The sequence below is a fragment of the Astatotilapia calliptera genome, chromosome 13, assembly GCF_900246225.1.
Source record: "Astatotilapia calliptera chromosome 13, fAstCal1.2, whole genome shotgun sequence".
Lineage (NCBI taxonomy): Eukaryota > Metazoa > Chordata > Actinopteri > Cichliformes > Cichlidae > Astatotilapia > Astatotilapia calliptera.
Genome location: NC_039314.1, coordinates 26,245,620 through 26,269,072, shown reverse-complemented (window position 1 = coordinate 26,269,072; position 23,453 = coordinate 26,245,620). Strand labels below are relative to the sequence as shown.

Sequence of the window (23,453 nt, the reverse complement as noted above, 5' to 3'; positions counted from 1 at the left end):
ATCATTTCAATTCCCAGCCTACCTCAGTATTTTTGCTGACCACCTTCTGATGGCTGCTTCAAGCAGGAGAATACTCAGTGTCACAACGTTTAGATCATCTCAAACTGTTTAAATTTGCTTTACTCAAGCAATGTGTACCTAATAAAGTGGCTCTTAAGTGTACATTTATATATAGAGAACATAGCAAAACATAGAGAATAGGAAAAATTGGGAGCTATAAAAGGTTAGATGGGAAGAGACTATGGAGTGTACAAAAACATCAAAGTTATTCGTTGATAGTATAAGTTTGACTTTTACAGTATTTTTTAAGTGAATGTAATAAGACCTGATAAGCTTTGGGATTAAAAATGTAAATGCAGTTTCAAATTTAAGTGGATGATTTGTCACTGGAGAGGTGGGTTAATGTAAGGACTGACCTCCTCAGTGAAACTGCTGGGGCCCAGTTTGCGAAGCAGCGGTGCAAAAATATGGCAAAAGGGGCACATCTGGTCATAACTGCCCCAGGGAAGCCACAGTGGAAGACTCCAGCTGAGATATGTCAAAATCTAAATTTAAACTTTAGCCCTGAATGCAAGCTGTGATGGAAAATGTTCTTTTTGATCCAAAGTTTTAAAAACAAACCAAATAGGGTTTGCAGACTTCACCATTTCCAGGAAATTTGCTTCGAGTTTTCTATAGATGAGGAAAAACACTTTTCCTCAGCCATCATCCCAGTTTTCTGACAAACATGTGGTAAAGCAGCACCAACAGCACATGTCACCGTGACCCAGCCAGAGACTCAATATCAATCATGTCCTCTCCAGAAGTCTCCTGTCAAAAACATCTCTCCACAAAAATATGTCTGTCAGAGAGTCGACTAACACACACAGAAACACAGCTCTTTTAAACTCTCCCTACATGTAGTAGTGGACAACAAAATTTTGTGAACACATGTAATCAGATTACATTTTAATTCTCCACCATTTTCCAGGCAAACACTGTACGAGCTGTGTGGTTTTATGTTGTGGAAACTAATAATGGTGAGACTATTTGGAGTGTGCTTTGGGATAAGCGGTTTCTTTCGTGTAATAAGATTCTCTATTTGATGATCTGTATTTAACAACTTTTTGAAACTGTTTTTACGTTTGGTATAAACACATTTAAGATAATAAGTAGGAAGCACTGAAGCAAACAAAGACTGAAGAAAGCAATGATACTGTGTGGCCTCTGATTATTTTTTCCTATCTGGTCATCATCTGCTTTTTGCATAATTACTTTTGCTTTCATCCAATTAAGACATCCCGATATTGTCTGTTAAGTGCTGCTGGCCTTCCAAAAGATCATTCAAAGCATCTGAGTTTAAAACACGTGATTCCCCTGATTTTGCTAATCTCACGAAAATGTATATTTATTTGTATTCCAGTGAAACACTACAAGATAATGAAATGGAAGATGTCCTTTTAGTGGGCCATGTTGATGTGCTTGAGATGCTTTCCATGGCCAATAATTGGTGTTATCACCACTGAATATAGGTCACTATATGGGCCGCATTTCTGGCTGTTAATCATCACTTCTGGCTTCTTTTGTGTTATTCACAAGCAACTAAACAAGTAGCTCAGACATGAGAAAACCAACACAGCTTAACATTTTTAAGGCTTTTGGAAACAGAAAGCATACTAACCTAAGTACTTAAAATTCTGCTGACAGTCTGCAAACATTAGTGCTGCCAGCATTAGGATGTGGGGCTTGAACCATGGAGGTTGCCATTAGGGACATCTGCCATTCTGCTGCCCACATCTACCGCCAGTGCTAATCCTTCTGGTCTTTATGATGCTTAAAGATAGCTCAGAAATATGAGCAACAAAAGGACCGAGTGGACTTCCACTGATCATGATATTAAAGCTGCAAATGTAATAATGTGGATGAAACACTGTTTTCTGCAGTTTTTTTGTTTTTGTCTTTTTGGATGATGTCATAGAGGGGAGATATCTCTTGCACTCAGCACTGGCTTTGAGCACAGAGGTCCTTCTACCAGTTGTTCTGTCCTTCTGTTTGTGAAGATCAGCCAATGACAAGAAAGCTGGTGTACAGTGGGAGGAGCTACATAATAATTTCCCCCTTCTGCCCTGCAGATAATGTAAACTTTTATATTGAGGAGGAACTGAAGGGCTGCATCCGGTGCCTGATTGAAATAATTAAGGATTATTTTGATATTATTCTCAGTCTGAATAAATGGAACATGGTATTTAGGATATATTTTTTAATATATGAAAACATATTTCAGTGAAGGCATAAGGACTGATATTGACTGATTTTCTTCACTAAGCACAGAAAGGATATTTACCAGGTATAAATAATATTTTTCCTGTCTACCGTCCTTGAGCGAGGACACTACTACTACTCCTTTCCATTTCGTTTTCAGTCCCGAGCATAAACGAGAGTATTTCAAAAATACTGGTTGAAGGTTTCTAAGTGTCCATTAAAAACAGAAGCTGTGCTATGAACCACTCCTCTTGTTATCTCTGTTTACTAGCTGTTAGCTAATGTCCAGTACAGCTCCTTTGTAGCAGAGCAGAGGGTGTAAACACAGATAAACCCAGATGACATATAGATGCCCTTGCTCTGGGGCACGTCAGCAGCATCGGCCGCTGTTGATACCTGAGATCAAACAAGTAATTTCTTCTTCTTTTCTAAGAGGAAAAGAAGATAGCCAGATATTTTGGCACTCAGGGTCTGCTCTAATGACACTGCAGATGAGCAGATAGCATTGATCAGAATGACCCGTCTTTCTAAATCAATAGGAATGATCCCATCTAGATAATGTTACAATCAATAACACTCTCGGTATGTCTGTCTGTGTGTGTCTGCACTGATGACCTGACCTGTGTCTTTGTGATGCTACCTGCGTGCGTGAGGGTGCATTTGCCTGTGCGTATACGTGTGTGTGTGTTGTAAGTGTGTGTGTGCGTGTTGGGGGGGTGGGGTCGGGCAGCTTAAGGTCAGACAAGGTGAGGCGTAATGGGACTCTGACCAGATCCAATCTGGGACCACTTGTGGCAAAATGAATTGGCCTCACACACAGAGTCTATCCCTGAATGTCCGTGTGTGTCTGTGTGTGTCCTTCTTTGTCTTCTTGGTGTGTGTGAATGAGCGCCCAGTTGTCTATGTGTATCTTCGAGTGTGTTTGTATATGTGTAAAGGCCATGCTTGCTGTGGAAAACTAATCTAATTCTGACAGTTTCGCACAGACAAAAGGGCACATTTATTAAAAAAAAAAAATCACGACGCAGCACATTCGCTTTGCACTTCCACACGCTGTGTACACACTCGCAAGCTGAACTCGGCAAATGTTTCACACACCAGCCGCCACTTTGTGACCGTCTGTGACAAGTGTAAAATGCCACATGATTGGTGGTGCTGCACTGTGGAAAAGCGTCTCCATTTCCTGCCTTCTGGTTCACTGCCTCGTGGTCGACCGTAGCAATGAAAGCTGAACCCTCGAATTCTCAGCTGGCTTTGTTGCTCCTTCGCTATATTGCTTCAAGAGCATTTCTACTTATGTTTTTTGTGTGTGGGACAGTGGTTTTTCTGGCACAGGTGGACATGAATCTTTCAGAAATATGGAATAAATACCCCTGAAATTACAGTTAACAGGTAATATAAAGGTATATGACAATGGCCACTTGTGCTTAACTCTAACCTGAATTTTAACTGACAAAATCCCCAAGCTAATAATTGCTTGGAGGTTACAGTTACCCATTAATCTCCTTGTAGAGGGGAGTTCAGATAAACAGGTGCTGAAAGCTTCTGCACATTTGTATGCAACTAGGAATTGAGTGCGACTGTGTTTGTTTCTCAGGCCAGTTTGACTTTTTAGTTCACCTTTCTCATTGCTGTCTCAGTGCATGAACAAACACATTTAATGAACAATTTAGAGCTTCCTCTTCACTCGACCTGCACATGACTCCTCGGGTGCTCTAGGTTTTGGCGAGAGCTGAAGTCAAGTTATTATGTTGCACAAAATGCAATGCTATAGGACATAGCACGCCTCAGCACAGAGTGTAAATAGATTACACATGGTCTGTGTTGTGTCTGTCTACAACTGTGCCAGATGAAATGCCAAAATGGTCAGATACTGTCATAATTAAGAATTGATTTACAGTTAGATTTTATAATGCATAAATGAAACTCTATAATACCTTTTTGTTAAAAAAAATCCACAAAAAAGAACACATATGTATTATGAAAATGATCATAAAAAAGGATTAGTAATCAGTCGTTACTGGACGATGATGGCAGTTATTGTTTACCTGACAACACTTATCAGAACAAGCTTATAACACTTTAAATAGTGGCATATAATCACTAATCTCTATGAACAGATATCTGCACATGAACATGTACAGTTTAGTTTCTATCTGACCTGCATAGTTCAGTCACACTGGGACTGACTTAGATTGCAGACAGGTAAACAGTCTGTGTGTTCAGCCAGGCTGTTCTCATTCGAGCCATCAATTAAGAATGTTTTGTCACAGCTGATGTCGTGACTCGTTTATGCACAACATGTCCTATAGTGACAGAGTCTGATGTATCAGGTTATGACATCAGTGAGACAGGTTGGTCACTCCAGAGTAGACATTCGTCAACGTGCCAGGTTAGTGTTGCAAAGGCTCATACTGTAACCCAAAATGCAAACTTTAACAGTATATTTTGTTGCCTAAAATAAAGGTAAATAAAAGGGAATGAGAATTTCATTAAATCAGCAAGAGGAAAAATAAAAATCACAAAAAAAAAGAGTCACTAAGTATCTCTGACAAACCTGCGACTATATGGACAAAAGTGTTAAACCACACCTCTTTGTCTTTGAGTTCAGGTGTTTTAGGTCTTGTTGCCACAGGTGTATAAAATTAATCATCTCATGAAAAAATAGTTAATTCCATAGAGCTCACTGAACTCCAGTGTGGTACTGTAACAGGACGCCACCACTGCAACAAGTCAATTTCCAAAATGTGTTCCCTTCTGCCCTGCAGACAATGTAAAGTTACACACGGTCACAACATGTGGCATGAACATCAGCACAAAAACATCAGAACAAAAACAGACAGTGTGCTTGGAGCTTCACGGGTTTCCACTGGAGATCAGCTCCTGTATGTGGCCCAGCACAACCCTCCAATCCTCAAACCCGTGCTTTTCCAAATACCCAAGCCAAATTTTAGGTCTCAGCAAGAGGACAGCGTAATTAAAAGTTCTAATGAACTGAAAATCTTTCACTTCTAAAACTTGCAGATGAACTGTGAAGAAGTCAGTTATATTGCAGAAATAGTCTGAGAAGTTTCTGTTCCGTAACTGCTGTGAATCAAAGCTGCTCTGTCAGCTCCAGACACTCAAACCCACAGAGGATTAGCATTTGCTGTTCAAAAGATAGATTTCCAATTCCTTTTAACCTCCAAGTCACTGCGGTTAAAGGTGACTCCAACCACAAGATGATCATCTCAATGAATCAGATATCTCTCAAACATTTCCTCTTTGCCACTCTTTCGCCGCAGCTTGAATCTCACCTGTCTCAGATTTTCTAACGCCGCTATTTCCGGCTTCCCTCGGTTTACCTCTTTCCTCACCACGCGCCCCCATGCAGCGTGGAATGTAAATAAACCAACATTGCGAATCCATAGCAAGCGCGCACACTCACTCATGCAGAAACACACAGACAGACACACACACATACACACACACACACACACACACACACGTGCACGCAACACAGATTTGTATGCGGCAACGAGTTCCACTGTGTTTCTATTTCGGGCCGGTTCGAGTTCTTTGTAAGTCTGTCGCGCCGCCTTTGGAGTGTTTCTTGGTTGTAAAATAAAGGCTGCGGATACATGTACTTCTCCACAAAGATTTGTTAGCTCTCTCTATTACAAGATGTGCACATTTGAGTGTGTGTGTGTGTGTGTGTGTGTGTGTGTGTGTGTGTGTGTGTGTGTGTGTGTGTGTGGAGAGGGAGACAGAGATAACATTGTTCTCCCAGAAATCTATCAGCGCCAACAGGATTGCTTTTCCCCCGCCTCGCTTTTTCCTGTGTTTCATTCCTGTTTCCATCTCCCCCGCCTCATCTCTCTCTTTCTATCCACCGTTCCCCCGTCCTCTCCTACTTCCTTCCCTCTTTCTCCTCATCCTTTCTCAATTCTTTCTAACTCTCAAGCTCTCCCCAAACAGAGCACCAGTTGCACTTTATAACATCTAGTTTAGCAGCTGCACACCAAAACACGACAATGGATAGCCGAGCTAACTTGCGTATGTGTGTGAGTGTGTGTATTTGTGCACGAGTGCATCAGCATGTCTGCCAAAGCTATCTTCTCTAAATGATACTCTGCCTCCTCTACCCCTGACAGAGAGCGAGATAGATATGAAGACGGCAGAGAAATGGGAGTAGAGGAGGGAAGTGGTGAGGCGGGAGACGGATGAGAAGACAGAAGAAAGAGAGAGAAACGGAGGGATGAGGGCAAAAGTGAGACGATGGAGGAAGATATAGAGGCAGGGAAATGAGTGATAGAAGGTGAACAAGTTAAAAAAAAAGATGCACAGGGATTAGCTGAGAAGGGAAAAAATTAGTTATGGCTGGTGCAGACAAGAGACAAGAGGGATTGAGGCAGGACGCAGCAAGGTTGTACTTTGCATTTGTCAGTTCAACGCCGCTATACTGACAACATATAATTTCCACATTTAGGGGGTAAAGACATACAGAGCAGAACATATGAAAGAACAAGTAAGCAGCATGGGAGAGCTGATGCATAAACAAATAAGCGCCTCTCACAAATACATGTTAGAGGCTGTTTGGTATGTAATAAAACTCCCTGAAAACTGAAGCTTAGAGCAGATAAAGCTACTGTGGCTATACTATAAGTTAAGGTAATCCTATCAAGATTGTAGATGGCAACTATAATGAAAACAGCATCTCGTACACATTACTCATTACTCAAGAGTTGTTTGCCAGATTGGATGTAATAAAAACACCAAAAATGTACCTTTTCTGATTGGTTGGTGGTGTTTGCTGGAAGTTGCTTGCCGTTGCTAGGTAAAATTGCTTGTACCATAAACCTACTAGTGATTGCTTTGGTTGTAAGCTGATTGCCACGGTTGCCTGTAGTTTTTCTTATTTGACTGAGAATACTCGTTGACTACTAGTTGAGTACTATTAAAACTTGAAAGATTGCTCTATATGGAGAAGTTTGCCCTTAAAATAACAATTGTTTTTCACATGCTGCAACTTTTGACAGCATTTGTTGACAAGCCTGACAATTTTTAAAACTATGAACACGGCACTATGCTGGTGCCCAAAGCGATCACGAGTAGGTTATTACCACACAGCAGGAGAATACATCTTTTTCCCTAGCAACAGATGGTTGCTGGAGGAGAGGCGTATTCACTTTCTTTATTAGTGACTTTCCCAGCAACTGCCATCAACCATCAATCAATACTTACAACTCGCAGCCGGTGGTTGCTAGTGGGTTGCAGGTCAGTCTCTAAGCCTGTGAAACTGGAGCCTCATTCACTTGATCCTACATTGTTACCATTCACACCTTAAAGTTAGATTTAAGGGTCCTATATTTGAGTAGCTTTGTATCATCACAAAGGTTTCTATAAAGGAAGAATGTGCAGTGAAAATGTGCTGATGTAACACATACTTAAAACCATACATACATTTGTTTTTAGAGCGTCAAGTCGAACAAAACAGGTCATTTCATATGCCAGACATCGCTGATAATTGTTCCTGTTTGCTTTCCTGCTTGGGTACTTATTATCCGTATAAATATATTTTAAAGTTTATTAACAATCATTATTATTGTTAAATGTGGTTGTTGTAAATAGCTTCTGCAGTGGGTAACACTCTGGCTTCCTTGTGTGAAGTGATGCACCGTTTTTCTGTTTCTTTGTAGTTAGATTATTTCGTTTCACCTCTGCCAAGGTCCTTTGCTTTGGACTTAGAGAGCTGATAACCTTTTTTCCTTTGGTACTTTGTTTTCTGTTCACAATTCCTGAGTAGAAATGAACAAATACATGTTTTCTTTTTTCCTCCACTTCTCCAGTGAATGCCTACGTTTTACATGATGAAAAAAATCCAGTCAGGAAAGTGATGAAACGGTCCAACGGCACTTTGCTGGGTTTACATCAGTCCTTTTAGTTGATCTGTTTCTCACCAACTCTGTGTGAAAACCTGAATAATCATCTGCCCTTTCCCTTTGTCATCCTATTTCTCATTCCCAGAATTTATAACAGGTTCAGTTAGAATCCTTTATTCGAACTCATAACCAACAATAACCTAAAGAACACACCTCAAGCTTACTAATTAACACATTTCATGAACAGTTTGTGATTTTAGTCAAATTACAAACTGTAACTAACCAACAGCAAACATTTCCATCTGTCCAATGCATCTCTCCATCTCCAGCTATTACTGTGACTCTGAAAGCAACTGGCTGTCGTTAGCCAAGACAGAATTAGAGCATTAACTCCCCCTAATACACAACTACGAAATGTCTTTTTCAAAATGTATGTTTGTGTCAGACAAACAGCATTTTAATTAATGAGCATTAAAACTGTTTGTAGGGAAATACCTGCACACAAGTTGCAGTTTAAGAAAATATAGATATTTTCATTTACACCCCAGAGAATATGAATTGTGAAAAAAATCAACATGAAAATGTTCCTATTAAACATGGACACATCTTTTCAACCTTTTATCCAAAAACTGTAAACAAAATCCTTTAAATCCTCATTATGAAATCAGTCTGTTATAGACTGCTGTATGAAATGGACAACCCCCCGCCCCCAAAAAACACTTCCATCTCCACTTCCATTCCTCCAAAATGTCAGCTTTTCTGTAGCTAACAAAAACACTTCACAAGCCCACGGCTATGTTCACTTTTTTCCTTTTCAGAAGCATGAAAACCGTGTTTTAGATATAGCACGATCAAACTGGTGATCATCATATTTAAATACCTAAATTTAACATTTTCTTATGTTTTTGGATCTCCTAGAGAGAGGGTTGGATAAAAACAAAGTAGACTTTACTGATTAAAAAAACACACGCAGAGAAAAACAGAACAAAAATGGGGTATAGGTGAAAAAAAAGCCAGGTGAACCTAGAGCAAACAAACAAACTGTCAAGCGAGTACACAAAGGGCTGATTGGACACAGGTGAAAACAACTGAAGACAGGTGAAACTAATGAGGAACAGGTAGGTGGTCACAAAGGAGGGGAAGCTAATGAAGCAAAAACACTGCAGACACGGAAGGAAAGGCATTACCAAAGCAAAACAAGAAGTGAGAACAAGGGAAGACAGAAATTAATACATAAAACAGAAGAAGACAACAACAAGCAAATTCAGTTCTAATCACATTTAATTTGGAAGAGTTTTATGTTGAACTGACTCACTTAATTGGTGCAAAATTTCTGGCTTTGAAAGTAGTTGACAATGTTAGGAATTGATTACCAGTTTACACCACAGACTGTATAAAAAAGATGGACAAATTTGTCACGTTTGAAAAGAAGTGCCTTTAACCTGCATTCTTTCAACTTTTTATGGTGAGTTAGTTTCAGGTCTTACTGATTATATTGTTCATAATGTGAGTTACGGTAGGAATAAGAGCAAAATATACATCAAAGAAGGGTTTACTTAGACAAGCGGTCACGCTGGAAGTTTATTATATATATTTATATATATTTAACTGATACATTTCCTACATGTAGCCTCTTTTTTCTTCTCTTGTGAGAATAATTTGACCTTTTAATTACTATATGTTGACCTTTCAGTCACTAATTTTGTCTGATTTTGTCTTTTGGTGCTTCTGAACCCAGATTAAAGAGCGTAACAAGATTGACCGACAAAGTGAAAAGTGCCATCGCACCAAAACAACTGGATAAAAGAGGCTGAAAAACTGTAGCAAAGCTGTAGAGCTGAGTGATATTCATCTATAGGGGTCAAATGCACAAAAATTAAATGAGGGGCTCTTTCTTGTTGACTCAGCCCAATCTAATGCAAGAAATACAGCTGATTTACTGCCTGGCCCAAGTTGTATGTAAATGCAAAATTGCACCATACTGTATAGCATTTATTATTCACTGCTCAAATGCTTGAATTATACAGCCTGAGGCTCAGCTGACAGTGATTTATTGGATTAACTGCATTTATTCCACTCTGAAATTCATTACCTAAATCTGTGATGAAAAAAACAAAAAAAAACAGGGGTCTCGCTATTGTGGATTTAAGCTTTAAGTAATTATGTTGCAGGTATCTCATGCTAGATAGTTAGTAAACCTTTCTAATTGTGGTATTGGATCGCTCATGCTTTGCTGCAAACCATTAACTAAATGTGTGAGGAGCCAGATATACGCTGTGAGGTAGTTAATTAGAGTGGAGCAACGCCAGTGGTTAAGACATCCCATAATATAGCTATAATGCCTGAGAGATCTCATGTGAACAGCCCCTCTGACTGGAAGGGAGCGACTCAAGCTTCCAGCCGCATTATCTGACGTCTGAGAAGCTGGACGTCAGATATTAGAAGCACCACAGCGAGATGAGACGATAGAGTGTTTTTCCCTCTGCTTCATCCATCAATCCCTTTCAGTGGATTTTGTCACAGCTTCCCTATTTGCAAAATAACTTCAGAATTTGGCTGAAACCCTACCTTTTCTCATCTTCCTAGGCATCTTTCTTTGTCATTTACCCACTTGCATTTTCCCTCTATCCTCCCCCTGTCTCCCTCCATCCCTCCTCCTATCTGTTCTCTCTTTGTGCTCCTCCCTCGCCTCTCTTATCAATTCATCTCCTTCTGTCTTTTTATTTCTCTCTCTTCCTTCCATTCCCTCTAGTTGCCTCTTAGAAATTCCTTAACGGCACTTTTCGTTTTTTTCTTTTTTTCAAGGAAAGACAGAGATTGATGGAGTGAACAGCAATAAAGAGACAGGGAGAGGGAGTAAGAGTGTGTATGTGGCGGGTATAATAGAGGGAAAGAGAAGGGAGGGAGGGATGAAAAAGGAGGAGAAGTGAAAAATCTCTGAGCCATAATCTTCACTCAGCCTGGAGAAGCTCTGCCAAGCTGACCACACACACACACACACACACACACACACACACACACACACACACACACACACACACACACACACACACACACACACACACAAACACGTTTTGTGTGGGCTAAGTTTAAGACAGAGTGGAAATCAATGTAGCCACTACCACTATGCATGATAATGAGAAACAGCGTGTGTTTGTGTGTTTGTGTGTGTGTGAAAGAGAGAGACAGTATGACAGAGGATGTGTGTCTAAATCGAGCATCTGTTTGTGTGTGTGTGGATGTGAGTGAATATCTGCAGTGTGTGTGTGTGTGTGTGTTTGTGTGTGTGTGGTCTAATCCTAACTAAGCCTTTGGGATGTGTGTCTGAGTCTGATACAGAGTCGTAGGCTGATTGCTGTATCTGCCCTGAGAATGTGTGTGTGTGTGTGTGTGTGTGTGTGTGTGTGTGTGTGTGTCCATACGCACATGTCTACATAAGTGTGTATTTGCCTCACTGGAGGTAAACGCAGCTCCCAGAATGCAATGAGGGAAAGTTCAGGTTCAACAAAAAGTCACTTTATTAAATGTGCGGGGAAAGGGCAGGGGTAGTAAGTGAAACTAAGCCTCCTCCTGGTCACGCTATCTTTGCTCAGCCGGCTCAAGCGGACGTCTGCTCTGCTGGCCCAGAGAGGCGGAAAACAGACGCACGGGAGGAAGCGGCGAGCTGGGGTTGCAGGGGGAAGGGTTGCTGGGGGTTAAAGACAGGGCCGTGTAAGTACAAGCAGCACTAACCTGTCCAGATCCCACGCATGAAGCCGGGATCCAAAATCATTATTCCTGGTCACACTGCAGGTTCCAGGAAATCCATAACACCGCGGCAGAATCCTGGCATGTTGGGCAGTTCATCAACGCTTTATTGCTCAGATTACAGTGCTGCAAGTCAGAGATATACTGCAGCACGGCACAGATGTTTGGGCTCCATATGGTGGAACATTAAGGTGTTTGAATGACTAAATGTGGAGTGTGTGCAGGTCTGTCTTTACATCAACTCCATCTCTTATGAATCACAGTCTTTATAGCGTATATGCAGTGATTTTGTTTTATCAAAATATGCTCTGTGTGAATTTTGAATGAATTATATTCTCTTTAGAAAGATCAGACAGAAGATCAATAGGTATCTATTTGTCACTAGCATGTGGGGACTTCCCACAGACTTGGAGACATAGGAGTGTTGTCACACATCTAAACAATACAACTTTGCAGCTTCTGAAAATGTCTATTTAAGTATATTTCGCCTGCAAAATAAAAAGCAGAACATTTGGATCAATCTACTGGGTGCTTTGAAACAAATTTTTAAAAATAAATGTGCAGGGTAGGTCAACAAGATCAGGGGTGTTAAATATACTGCCTGGGGGCTACAACCAGCCCATCAAAGTTTCTAATTTTGCCTACTGCATGGCTCTGCAAAATGTGAAAATTTAAATTAAATAAGACATAAATGTAAAATTTTAACTATATCATAAAAGTCAAAACTGAAAGTCCAGAGGTTTCAGTCACAGTAATGCTTGCAGCCATTTAATAAAAACCTTGCCCTGCCATATAATGCCAGAATAATAGACACAGCATCAAAAACAGAAAAATAGAAACAGAAAATTTCCTATTTTTCAGTGTGGGTCTAAAAAAAAATAGGACATTTTCTTTGAATTAACACAAAATGTAAAGTTTTTGAACTGGAACAATTACATACAATATAGTTTCTTAAGCTTACAGATTTATTTGTTAGACTGTAACTCTCCAGTCTTGCTGATTTATTAGAATAACATGTCTATGTCATAAATGTAGGCGGGCCAAATGTAGAAACACTGAGGCATAAAAAATACATCTCAGGCTGTTATTTTATCAGTTTTAGAAATCAAGTTCATGATATGAATATTTTCAAAATGTACTTAACTTTCTGTGTGCAATAATGTCTGAAATTTAACTATTAGGTCCATTCTAACAAGATGGAAAATCTGTTTATGTGTCTGCACATTGCACTTTATGTCGTCCTGTGTTGATTGTCTGTTATATGTCATATGTAGCACCATGGCCTTGGAGGAACTGTGTACTATACCACTGCACATGGTTGGAATGACAATAAAGCCACTTGACTTGTACACTGTTGAGCAAAATGTCAAACATTTAAGCTGCATTTAAAATATGATTTGGTTACTAAAGAATGTGAATGATTATTTCAAATGGCTCTTAAATAGACAGACCGCATTTGAATCAACAGTGTTTAAGTTTGTCCTTTAAACTGTGCTCAAGTACTTAGTTGCATTTAGGCTGGTCGTTTAGTCTACAAATAATTAAGGTCAGATCGTGTTGAGGCTGAAGCACAATAATAGATGATGAATAATGACAGCTAAGGCATGTGGTTTCATTCATTCATTCATTTATTCATTCATTTTCAGGCACAACAAATACCTATATTGAACATAAAATACACAAAACAAAAAACAAAACTTGCCTGAAAAAGGAGTGGGACGAAGAAAACTTATTAAATCCCACCCCTATACTCACTCATCAACAAAAAAAAACAATAAACTTCCCGCAGCTACGCCCATCATTGCATACAGACCCATCAACAGCCCCGGGCAGATACAAGCATCTAAGCGGCAGCTCGCAACCAACAATTAGAGCCTTCATAACTGAATACAGAATATATAAATTATAAATTGCATTACCACAGGTAACAGGCAGTAATAACTACAAGTAACAGACACACATACATATACATACATATATATCTACACACACAAGTACATATATGTACATACATACGCACACTTTATTTTTTATTTTTTATTTTGGAATCCATACCAGCAATGGTAAGAGGACAGACATTACAGAGCACACTAAAACCCATCATTGAGTATACTGTGACCAGACCAACTGTTTGTAGAGAAATTTAAATCTATGAATATTTTTGCATTGTTTCAATTGTAAACTCAGACTGTTCCAGATTTTCACACCACATACAGACACACAAAAGCCTTTACGGGTTGTTCGAGTTCTGGGTAATTTGAATTCTCCAAAGCCTCTCACATTATAAACCTTTTCTCGAATTTCAAATCTAGTTTGTAAATTTGCCGGTAAAAGTTTAGTAAAAGCTTTATACAAAATTATGGATGTATTGTAATTAACCAGATCCTGGAATTTAAGTAACTTTGCCTGAAGAAAGAATTTGTGAGTATGATCTAGATAACCAGCCTTGTGAATAATACGCAGTGCTCGTTTCTGTACTGTGACTAATGGATTAGTTGTATTTTTATATGTATTTCCCCACACTTCCTATTCAGATGATCCAACACATTATGACTACTTGACTAATATGCTGTTGACCTTTTGCTGCCAAAGCATAGATTCTACAAGACCTCTAAAGGTGCTTTAGTACCTTGCAAATATTTGTGACAAGAGCACAGAAGGCAGTGCTGTGATGCAGTTACAGAGCTGCAAAGTCTGAATAGACAGGTGGTCGGCTGGATGGATGGGTCTATAAAACACTTGCCTTTAATATGGGAGACTGATGTTTGTTTCTCCATTTCAAACTATGTACTTTGAGTCAATAACCTTAACTGTGTCTGTTATAATGAATCATTTCAAGCCTCTCACCTAAACCTAAAACAGGTGCACTTTTGCCCACACTCAACTAAACAAGCGCAGTAAAAGTACCTGCCCATTCAGCAGTCTGTTATTTTGCCTCTCCTCAGACTGCTTCTCTACGAACTCTACATGCTGAACTAATGCAGAGCTCCCCACAAGCCTTGTTATTTCGGAAATGCAGTTATCTGACCAATTTGGCACTTGCCAAAAGTTTTCGCTGACTGATCCTTCACCCACTGCCTAATAAGACTCAGATCTCAGTTATGAGTTATGTAAAAGTCAATGACAACATTATTATAATCTGACATGAACTAAAGTTGCACTGAACTTGGATGATTAATACATATCTTGATACACTTCCTCCACTTTCACTTAATTTAGCTGCTGCACTTACATATGCATGTGTGCATGACTTACTGCAGGATGATCTAGTGCTCTGCACACGCCTCCAAACTTAGGAAAGGTGCTATAACTATTCAGGTAGCATGTGACCCGATGAGACCCCTTGTGACTCTATACATCTTAAAGTCTCTTAAGTGTTAAATAAGCATGTATATATATATATATGTGTGTGTGTGTGTGTGTGTGTGTGTGTGTGTGAAAGTGTCTAGTATAGCTGATGCAGCTTTGTGTGCCTGTTTTCTTTGTATGAGTGTGTGGATGTGGCTTGTGTGAGTGTGATTTGTGAGTGTGCCTCTGTGTTAATTGGAGAGCTGTTGTCTTGAAAGATCATCCATTTGTCTCCATCTGGCCCTCTGGCTGCAAATACCTCCCTGCTACATCGCACACTCTCACAATCTCACACACACAGGCATGCACACAATTACATTTACTCACAAGTGAACAGTACACGCACTGGTTTTCCTGCGCTTTAAAAGACAATGCTCCCTGTTGAAGCTGCCACTCAAATACATTTTAATCTACATCATAAATCAAATTTTGTTCTCCATTTCAAGATATTTCTACAGTCTCTTGGATGAAAGCCTTTAATATTGACTGTAAAGTGGAGATGGTGGGTGTGCAGCAGGCCCACCGGCTCATTTCGGAGCGGACTCGCTTCTCATTTATTTAGGGGATGGAAAGGTGATGCTCGGCCTCTCCATTAAAAACAAAACACAATTGGCTCTTTCTTTAATCCACCGTGAGTAATAGAGTCTCAGTCTAATATGAAATAACTGCCATAATTGTGAGAGATGAGCCCTGCGTTGAAGCCCTAGTGATGAGGACAATATATGGCATCGGTGAGGGAGGGAGTGCATGTCGTGTCTAATTTGAACAATGTTTATTCATAGGATTAGGCTGTTTGGCGAGAATGTGGGTTGTCATGTTCATGAAACAACATGGCAAACACTCTTGAAAGTGATGTAATATTAATGTCAATATGCCCGTCTCATTTTTCATCCCAGTGTCACAGATTTGGAGGGTCTACACTCAACAAACAGTGTAACCCTTTAATTTACTCTTAATACTAAAACTTCAGAGTGAAGGAAACGTTCCGTTACTTTTCACTGAAATCAGACTTTAACACAACAAAACTGAGATATTGCATTGGTGTTACATGCAACAGAGCATCAGACAGGCAGCAAGTCACAGGTAATGTTAGTCAACCTGGGAAAGCTGTTTTAAAAACCTCTTCTGCGGTTTCAGCCTGAAAAAAACCCCTTTGTAATGCCAAGTTTTATCTCAGCTTGGATTTGTAACAAAACTTTCCTCAACCAGATAAAGATAAGAGTGCAGTAATTCTTTTGGCAATAAAGAAGGAAGACTTACACTCACACAGCGTAAAGAGCACTAAAAACTAAAACCCAAGGCGAGAATCTCGGTGTAATCATTGATGAAGATCTAAATTTCACTGTCCACTTCCAAGTTATGACTCAGGCTTTATCCTGGCATCTTAAATTAGCTAAAAGGAGAAACATGGTGTCTAAGGAAGATTTAGAAAACCTCATTTGTACTTTGAGCTCTTGCAGGATGGACAACAGTAACACACTCTTCTTTGGCTTCCCGAGTAGGAAAAGTGGACATCTCATTAAACACGCCGCTTCTACAAAACTACTTCAGCCCTGCAACTAACAGTTATAGTGGCTGCTGGTTCCTACTGTTCCTACACAAACACGATTTACCCTTTTTATGTGAAGCAAATGCTACAAAGCGTAATTTTTCAGAGGTTACCAGGGTAGTGAGTTCCACTAAAGGTGACAAAACAAATATATGTTTTACTTGTGTTTATTCATAAGGCTGCTGGAAGCTGGTTAACTTTAAAACATAACTGCAGGAACAACAGCTTGTACGATCACCTATGAGGTCATTTTCGGGGGAAGGATAGTCTCAATAAACACCAAGAGGGGAAACACTATTACTTCAGTTTTTAGACACTTGCACTGGCCTCTTGTTAGCGTGAATATATAACTGAATTTAAAGCCTTACTTATTATCTATAAGGCTCTCAGTGGTCCAGGCCAAAAATACATCAGATTTATTTCTGCTGAGCACAAGTCTAGTTGTTCTTTCGGCTCCTCGGGGGTTGGTTAGATAATGGCATTCTGAGTTCAACCCAAACATCAGCTCCCCTTGAAGCTTAGATTTTCCCCAACTTTTGTCATTTTTAAAACTAAGATATAGACCCAGTGTTTTTACTTATTTAAGATGCCACTTTTACATATTCTATTAACTCTGATTTAAACTTGTGTTATCTGTTTTGCATGCTTTTCTTTTATTTTCATTTTCAACTCTTCTAATTAGTACAGTGATGTATTTATGCTGCTTATCTTTGAAGATCCTCAATGCATTAAGAAAGCACTTTGTTTGCCATTTTATATGAAGTGCTCTGTCCAAATAACCTTACCTTAAAACTTTTTTTTAAAACACAAAGTCTGTGTTATAAATAGTGGAGGGCAATATGAAAGAGTTTTGTATCCCTCAGCAGGAAGGATTCAACAAAAGATGCTTATCAGGTTCAAGCTGCCAAGTCAACCTGATCTTTCATTCTGGGGAATAAAAGTCAGGACATCTTGACTTTTCAGGCTTCAATTTTGACCATTCGTTTTAAAATCAGACTCTCAAGTGAAAACACCCAACTTTGTCAGATAACAACACGAAATATTGACAAATAATTTCAACAGCGGATGCATTTCATTGGTTTTGCGGCTTTGTAGCCCAACTAATACAAGATAAAATATTTTTTATGTTTTCTTTTACATACAATTTAAATATAACTATGTTTTTAAACTGACATGTTGAATAAAATGTAAATAAGATTTAGAAATCTCATAAAAACCCATATTTTATATTTACAACAGAACACAGAAAACAGATCAGTTATTTAAACTGAGAAGATATTTCATGAAATATATCAGCGTATTCTGAATTTGGCTGAAAACTAAAGGCTGGATACAGTTAGAGGAGGTCAGTAACATGACTGGATATAAAAAGGGTAGCTTAGAGAGGCAGTGTTCCTCTGAAGTAAATATGAGCACAGGTTCAACATTTTTGAAGAAAAAAAAATTGTGGTAACAATCAACAAATTCCAAAAATGTGGAGAAATCTGTGTGCAATGGAGAAGGCCGAGACTCAATCTCGGATGCCAGTGATCTTCATGCTCTCAAGCAGCACTGCATTAAAAACAGACACAATTCTGTCATGGAAATCACTGCATGGGGTCAGGAACACTTCCAGAAGTCACTGTGTGTGAACGCAGTTCACTGTGCCATCCATAAATACAGGTTAAAGCTCTATGATGCAAAGACGAAGCAACATGTAACCATGATCCAGAACACTGATGTCCTCTCTGAGCCAAAGCTCATTTAAAATGGACTGAGACAAAGTGAAAAACTGTTCAGTGGTGAGACGAATTGAAATTTGACATTTTTTGGGGAAAACATGTACATTGCATCCCTCGGAGTAAAGAAGACAGCGACCATCTGGCTTATTATCAGCACTCATCAAAAGCCTGCATCTCTGATGGTATGGGGGTGCGTTAGTGCCTATGGAATTGGCAGCCTGAACATTTAAATGTGTACCCAGGTTTTAGACCAACATATGCTCCGAGTCATATGTTTTGAGGGAAAGCCTTGCAGATTTCAGCATGACAATGCTAAACCATATACTGTAGCTATTCATAGTACAGCATGACGTCGTAGTATTAGAGTGGCCTGTCATACAGACCAGACATTTCACCAACTGAAAACATTTGGAGCACCATGAGACAAACAATGCAAAAAACAACACAGACCCAGGACTGATGAGCAGGAAGAATCTTCTATCAGACAAGGATGGGAATGTTTTCTTTCCCAAAAGTCCACCAACCGTTCTCCTCAGTTCCAAGACTTTTAGTGGTAAACATGGTCTTTTTGAGATCTGTTGCTACCGTCAAACACTAAATAATTTTTTATAATAATTTATAAAAACACTATAAGAATTTTTTTTCTTTAAATTGTAAATTTTTTCAGTGTGAATGTTTAATATTTAATGAAAAAAAATCTGTTACCTCAATTTTAAAGCTGGGAATCAGGACTCTTAGTCTTGGTTTTTTCTTCCTTTAAAGAACTCTTTACAGCTTGTAGAAAAGCTGAAAAACAAGAAAAACTTGTTGAAAAGGTGATCAACTAGGCATTCGTTTAAAGAAATAAAATCCTAAAAGTACTAGAATCTGTACTTGATATAATGTCCTTTTAGCTGATCTGCACAGAGGTAGTGGACAAAACTAGTTAGTAAAGAAAGAAAACTTTAATAAATACTAAACTGCAGGCATGTTAGTATGATAATGGTTATTAGATAATAGAGAAAGAGAAAATAAAAGAATGGCTAAGCAGCCAAGAAATCCAAATCTATCTTTGCGATTGTGTTGAAACAGAGTTGGCAGTAAATCTGTTTCATCTCTTACTTCTCATACAAGCATGAAGGACTGCAGGATGAAAAGAAAGCGAAACTTTTGCAGACATATCATAAAAAAACATACCTTATCCGATTCAGGCAGCTGAGCATTAAAGGAACTATTACTTTTATGGAACAAAGTTGCTTTCCCGAATAGGAGTTCACACTGAGAGCAAAATCGCCATTAAAAAGTAGCTGGCATGAAGCACAGCTTGGTAATCTGGCCAATATCTGTCCTGCGTGGGAGCACGCTGAGGAACAACAACAACACATACACAAAGGAGTTGAACCCATATGGTTTCTAAAGGCTGAAACAAATAACTCTCAAACCAAAGTCACCAGTCGCAGATATAAGCTATTTTAAAAACAGGTTTGTTTTTTATCAGACCTGCAGCAACTTAAGTTATTGTCTAACCTGCTGGTTCATTTCTCCATTAACCAATTAATCATTTAGCTCATAATTCTAAGTCAGTCCAAAAAGGGCCTCTTGTCATGTTTGTGAAGTTGTTAGCATTTTAATGGATTTACCTGCGAAATAATATCTCTTGCAGTGTGGTGCTGACTGTCCCAGAAGTTTGTGCTTTTCTAGCCAGACCCCCAAGTGTTTGACACCTAGCAATAAATTACAAAACAATAAGGGAACACAATTAAAAGTGACTAGTTCTGCCCACAGAAAGACACAGCTGTGAAACTTAAAAAGGTAATGAGTGCATGCATGTCTGTGCATTTAGCCCTGTAGCTTACCCATGCATCTTGCTAAGCCTGCAAGCATTAGCTGATAACTTAGCGCTCCACCGTCTTGACCAAATATGGTCACATCGGGCTCTGAAAACCCAGCAATAAGACTTCAAAATCTAACTCCTCAGTAGCAATGTCCATCTCTTACATACCCTCTGTGGTTTTATGTTTCCCAGCTGTCCTTGGACAGGAACATTTTTAATGGGCGTGGCTTACAGTTTGGGACAAGGGTGTAAGAAGTGCAATGTTTCTGTTGATCTACTTTTATACTGCTTTTATGCTTGTGTTACTTGCATTTTAGTGCATTTTTTTAACTACAGCCTCTAGTCAGTCCACTAGTTTTAATGAGGTAATATAAAAGAGAAACAAATTCCAAATGTCTAAATTTGTTTAAACTATTAACAACTGAATTATGTTTAATTCTGAGGACTTCAGCAGATGGTTTGGGAGTGTGTCAAACGTATGCTTGTTGTCAGTTTTAGTCCAACATCCCTACATGCACTTATCATTTGACAACAGTAAAAAGTGAAAGAGAAGTGGGAGGGAAAAGCTGTGTAATTAACCCACAAAGTACACTGTCGACTTCAAAAACCCTCTTTACTTATTCCTTCCTCCATCCCTGTCTCTATCTCTCTATCTTCATCTCTTGCCGCTTCTCTGAAGTCCGGTTGCAATATCAGACAGGCTAATTAAAGCAGCACGTAATGAGGCGGTGGAGGGGAGGAAGAAAAGGAGGAGGAGGAGGAGAACAAGGAGGTGGAGGATGAGGAGGAAAGGGGTGGGTCAGAGGGAGAAGCTGAGAAGAAAGAAGTCATGATTCGAGGATGTCAAACTCCTATTAAAGGAACTAGCTCCTCAGACAAGCAACTGATTTCCTGTTCCTCTGAGCCTCACTGTAGCTCTGTGTTTTGGAATTAAGCAATTCAAAACAGGCGTAACAGGACAAAGACACACATATTTTGATCGCTTCAGTCCATGTAAGAAAAGAGAAGCCGGTGATGCCTGCGGGGTGTTAATTAAGACTAGCATTAAAGTTAGAGTAAAGTAACGTGTAGCCTAAGAACCTCCCTGGAGATGTAGAGCCAATGTCTGCAACATATGAATCCACTCATTTTAAATTAGCTGTGAGAGAAAGGTGCCTGCAAGGGGGAAACCTATGTGCATTTTGCTGTGTTATATTTGAGAGTGGAATTGATTTCTTGAAACAGTTGTGAAGATCAAATGTGAACACAAGACAAGCGGATAGGTCAACTAAAACAGCAGTCCCCAACCTTTTTTGCGCCACGGACCGGTTTATGTCCGACAATATTTTCACGGACCGGCCTTTAAGGTGTTGCAGATAAATACAATTCACTAGCTGGGCCCACATCCTCATTTTAGGTTTGACAGTGTTTTAGTAGGTAAAGGTGAATGCTTGGACATGAATTGAGCTGCAGTTTGGGGAAGGCCTCGAAGGGGACTGGCAACGGCGCCCGGGCCCGGCAGGTCCTGGCAGAGGGAGGGTGGGGAACGTAAACGAGAATGAACAGCTTGCAGAACTGGGGGAACCTATATAGACGACAACCGGAAGGAGCGTGTTTGGAGGCGTGGTCCTGCTCCTGAAATTCTGGTACATAATCTCCAACAAAATAAAACCAGTACCGGTATCAAAAAAAGGAAGATTTATTCATAATACACGGGAACAGACCCAGGGAAACAGGGTTAACGATAAAAACCATACCCCCCCCCGATAAATACCCTGAAAAAAAGGGACACTCTTTTACATTGCTCCGTAGTACTTTTGAATTATGTTTCTATTTTTTTTTTTATAGTTTATTGTCATTGTCTTTCTCTTTGTAGCTATTTAATATTTATTTGTGGCTTTTTTCATTGGGTCCATTCTGTGTCTGTTTTTTAAATTCTGATTGTGGTCATTTTGAGTCTCAGTTCTCTTTTTGTGACTTATTTCTGTAGTTGTTTCTCATTTCATTTTATGGTTATGCATTCATTTTGTTTCTCTTTTTGGTTCTGGACTGCTTTTGGCCAATGAACTATTCCTGTGGTTGTTTCATGTTTGAGTCATTTTAAGGCTATATAGCCACCTCACTGCCTTCTTTTGGTTTCTATTTGCAGACATAAAAAAAAAATACTTCAACATAAATTTTCTTCTTTTTGTTGCCACAATAGTTAAATAGTTGTTTTGTATTTCTTTGGTATTTTGGCTTTCTCTGAAGGCACTTTATTGACATTTTGTATCTCCCTTGGCATATTTTGGACTCACTTGCATTTCTTTCAGTTGCTGCATTGTATCTTTGCAATTGTTTTTTTTTATTTTTTATTTTTTATCTTATCTTTTTGTGATGTAACTTTATGGCTGCTTTATATGTCTTTTTTTTTGTCAAATTTGCTGCAATTTACTGTCACTTTAAGGTTTCGTGGTAGGCCATTTGTCATGCTTTTGCATTCTTTGTGGTAATTTTGAATCCCTTTAAAGCACTTTTGCTTCTCCTTTCAGTCATTATAGTCTGTAGACATTTGAGGTTTCTTTGTAGAAATTTTGCAGCTTGCATCTAGTTTGTCACTTTACATCTCTTTGCAGTCATTTTGTGTCTGTTTTTGGAGATTAGGACTGTCTGCATAATCATTTTCAGTTTCTTTGTGTCCATTTTTTTGCTACTTTGCTAGGATTTAAGTGTATTGCAATTTAGCATCTTATTAGGGTAATTTGTGTCTAATTATGGATAATGCACACCCATTTTTCTGTTTGTAATGATGATCATTTCTTTGTGGCCATTCCATTTCCATTTTGTCAGTAGCACATCCTTTTAGTTACTTTTTGTCTATTGATTGGCATTTTGTTTTTTGGTCATGCTTTGCAACACATTGTGTTTATTTGATGTAATTTTATATAGTGTTGCTGTTCATTTGACCATTTTCTTTTGTCATTTTGTGTTGCTCTGTTGTAAATGCATGCCTTCCTTGGTCATTTTGCACCATTTCATGGACAATTATGGCAATTCTGCTTCTTTTTTAAGACAATTTTTTGTCAATTTTGGTTGTCTTTGTAGTCATTTAGAATCTCTTTGTGCTCATATTTCACTTCTTGAGTGATTTGGTTGTTATTTTATGTATTTGGTTTTTTTTAAGTGTCTGCATTGCCATTTTACCGTGTTATATT

At 39.0% G+C, this 23,453-nt stretch overlaps 1 protein-coding gene and 1 long non-coding RNA gene across 2 annotated transcripts in view; one reads left to right on the top strand and one right to left on the bottom strand.

The window, feature by feature from the left end:
- LOC113035419 (G patch domain-containing protein 8-like) overlaps positions 1–23,453 on the top strand; it is an 80,932-nt gene that overhangs the window by 15,968 nt on the left and 41,511 nt on the right. The window lies entirely within an intron of this gene.
- Positions 14,320–20,996, bottom strand: LOC113034663 (uncharacterized). The gene is made up of 3 exons (XR_003274207.1): positions 20,087–20,996; positions 19,173–19,253; positions 14,320–18,297 (listed from the first exon to the last, which is right to left on the bottom strand). It is a non-coding gene; the product is annotated as an uncharacterized LOC113034663 (long non-coding RNA).